The sequence below is a fragment of the Calidris pugnax genome, unplaced genomic scaffold (genome assembly GCF_001431845.1).
Source record: "Calidris pugnax isolate Ruff unplaced genomic scaffold, ASM143184v1 scaffold429, whole genome shotgun sequence".
NCBI classification, from domain to species: domain Eukaryota; kingdom Metazoa; phylum Chordata; class Aves; order Charadriiformes; family Scolopacidae; genus Calidris; species Calidris pugnax.
Window position 1 is genome coordinate 167330 of NW_015091306.1, and position 3546 is coordinate 170875.

The following is a 3546-nucleotide window of genomic DNA, read 5'->3' on the forward strand; positions in this document are numbered from 1 at the left end:
GGGGTGCTGCCGGGCCCGCCGCCGCCGCCATGTGCCGGGGAGGGTGGCTCGGCACGGCCGGCGCTTGGCGGCCGCCCAGCGAGTCCCCGGCCGGGGAGGTGCTGGCCGAGGGCCTGGCTGCGGGGGCCGGAGCCCAGGGCCACAATCCCGGCCTGCAGCCGCCTCCCGGCCCCTTCCCGGGACGTGGGGTGGCTCCTCCGGCCACGGCTCCCCTGGGATGCGGGGTCTTGGGCTCGTGTGACCCCCCTCAGCGTTCCCCCGCCTCGGTGGCCTCGGCCCTGGCCCTGCCGGCTGGGGATGGGGGGGACAAGAGGGGGTGCGGGGGTGGCGGGGCAGCCACGTGGATCTTGGCTTCCTAAAAGTTGTGGATTTTGGCTTCTTTCCGGGGGTGGGAGGGGGATGTCGCTTCCATCTGGGTCTGCCCCCCCCTGCTCCCTCTCCTCCTGGGGGCTGGGGGGGCTGGTGGCTCAGGACAGGGGGTACCCAGGACCTTGGGCATGGGAGACACACGGGGACGTGGTCCCACCTGGAGCGGGCACGGAGCCCTTCTGGGGGGGTGCCAGCCCCACACCTGGTAGACACGCAGGTCCCACCTGCTCAGGGGTGTCCCCTCACAGGGACATGCAGGTGGCTGGGGAATCCTTTTGGTTCCATTTGACCCTGCCACCAAGCTCCCAGCCCTGTCCCCAGTCACTGCCAGGGGCGTACTGGGTGGGAGAGGATCCTGGCCCCTCCCCAGAAGCTTCCCTGCGGGGGTCTAGGGTTGGCATCCTGGGTAGAGGGGATGCTGTGAGGGACAGGGACCCCTCCTGGCACCCAGCAGGAGAGGGTGGGTGCTGCCAGCAGGACAGGCTGGGCATTACTGGGAGTATGGGGCCAAGCCCAGTTCCCCCCAAGGCTCCCCCTCACAGCCCCCCAGGAGATGCTCAGGGTAAAGGAGGACCCAGGAGTCCTGATGCCTCCACTACTCCTCTCCCACTTCATCCCAGTACAGCACTGGGGGATGCTGGTGGGCACTGGAGGGCATGGTCCCCTCTCCCCAGGCCTCCTCCAGCGCCCGGGGTGGAGTGGTTGTGGGAGGAGGGCCAGGGATGGGGGACACAGCTGGAAGCCCCCCCAGTTCCTGGCCTTGGATGCCCGGCAGCACCCAGAGCGGTTCCCAGCACCCCCAGCCCAGCCACGGGCAGCTCCGGGCACCCTCTGAGCCTCCTCCCTGGGGACCGGAGCCCTGGTGCACACCCGTGGGTGACACCGGCCCCACACACTGCCCCGCTGTGGGGCTGGTGGCCAGCACCGCTCGGGAGGGCAATATTTGGGGTGTGTGTATGGGGGGTCTCTGACAGCACCGTCTCCCACCACCCCCATCCCTTGGGGACGGGCACGGAGGAGGGCGAAGCCGAAATCAGGGGATGGAGTGGCTGTGCCAGGCAATGCCAGTCACGGTGGGGACCCCCGGGGGAACCCCAGGAGCTCAGAGGAAGGGCCCCCCCGGCCCCTGCCCTCAGCTTTGTTTCACACTTAAGAGCCTCTAATTAAAACCAGCCACAAAAGCCCTGGCTGGCGGCAGGCTCAAGGTGCCAGCGGAGGACGGGGGTCCGTCACCAAGGGAACAGAGAGGGATGCGGGGCCCCCGGCGTGGGCACCGCAGGGCCCCCCCGCACCCCTGTGCGTGAGCGGGCACACGTGTGCACACACACATGCACACACACAGGCGTGCACACGCACACACAGGGCCTGCAGGAGGGACGAGCGTGGGGACGTGAGAGGCGACTGGAGGGTGACAGCGTTGGGGGGTGACAGCGTTGGGGGGTGACAGCGTTGGGGGATGCTGGTGTGAAAGGTCTGCTGGCACACGTGTGTGCACGCGTGTGTTTGCACGCCCGTGCCCCACTTTGCTGCACACACGTTATCCTATGGGTTAGGGCGGGCAGGAGCTGGTGCCTGCTTTTCTTAGGCCTGGTCTGTACTGGTCTAAACTGGTCTAATGGTCTGCAATGGCTCCATGGGGCGGGAGGGGTTCATGAGCAGTGCTGGCCAGGTGAGCTGGGGGGGAACTCTGCCCTGGGGCACCTGTGGGGTGGGTTGTGGGGCGGGTTGTGGGGCAGGCTGAGCCCTCAGGTATCTGTGGAGTGGGCTGTGGGGTGAGCCGAGCCCTGGGATACCCATGGGGTGAACTGAGCCCTGGGGCACCCATGGGGTGAGCTGTGGAGTGGGCTGTGGGGTGAGCCGAGCCCTGGGATACCCATGGGGTGAACTGAGCCCTGGGGCACCCATGGGGTGAGCTGTAGGGTAGGCTGTGGGGTGAGCCGAGCCCTGGGATACCCATGGGGTGAGCTGAGCCCAGGGCACCCATGGGGTGGCCGTGGGGTGAGCCAAGCCCTGGGCAAGCTCTGGGGTGGGTTGTGGGGTGAGCCAAGCCCTGGAGTACCCATGGAGTGGGCTGTGGGGTGAGTGGAGCCCTGGGGTACCTGTGGAGTGGGTTGTGGGGCAGGCTGAGCCTTCGGGTATCTGTGGAGTGGGCTGTGGGGTGAGCTGAGCCCTGGGATACCCATGGGGTGAACTGAGCCCTGGGGCACCCATGGGGTGGGCTGAGCCCTGGGGCACCCATGGGGTGGGCTGTGGGGTGAACCGAGCCCTGGGTGAGCCGTGGGGTGGGCTGTGGGGTGAGCCAAGCCCTGGGGCACCCATGGGGTGAGCCAAGCCGTGGGGTACCCATGGGGCGGGCTGAGCCCTGGGGTACTCATGGGGTGGGCCGTGGGGTGCCCCATCACCAGGGCCAGCCCTCACTGCCAGCATGGCTGCAGCGGGCACTACCCGGGCACAGCGTGTTAGCCAAACCCCGGCACCCAGCCGGGAGCAGAGGGCTTGATGGGCAACCCCGAGAGGACGGGTGACCACTGAGGTGAGGGTGCGACTGCCCGGATACCCCCGATGGCCCGTGTGTCCCCAAACCTCCCCCCGCCCCGGGTGCCGGCACGGGAGACAGGACTCACCCGGTCGGTGTGGGGCTGGCAGGCGGGTGGCGGGGCGGGCGCGCGGGGGGAAGCTGGCTTTAAGCACACCTTGACCTTGCTGGCAGGGGAGGGATCCCTTCAGCTTGTCCGACACATCTCCTGCCAGCGCCCGGCATTCCCCCCGCCCCGGGTGCCGGCGGGGGACGGGACTCACCGGGTCGGTGTGGGGCTGGCAGGCGGGTGGCGGGGCGGGCGCGCGGGGGGAAGCTGGCTTTAAGCACACCTTGACCTTGCTGGCAGGGGAGGGATCCCTTCAGCTTGTCCGACACATCTCCTGCCAGCGCCCGGCATTGAGAGCGCCGCGAGCTCGCGCGCGGAGGAACCGGCATGAAAAGGCAGCTTAGGCATCTCCTGCTGGGAGAGATGGATTAGGGGCTTCGGGGAGGGCTTGGAGGGGGGGGACACACACAACGAGAGGCACAGCCGCCGCCACCGCATCGCCGGGGCCAGGCTTCGTGCCGGCTGGGCAAGAACGGGGACGGCCGGGCACGGTGCCCCCGGCCACCCGTCTTGTGGCAGAAAGGGGGGGGGG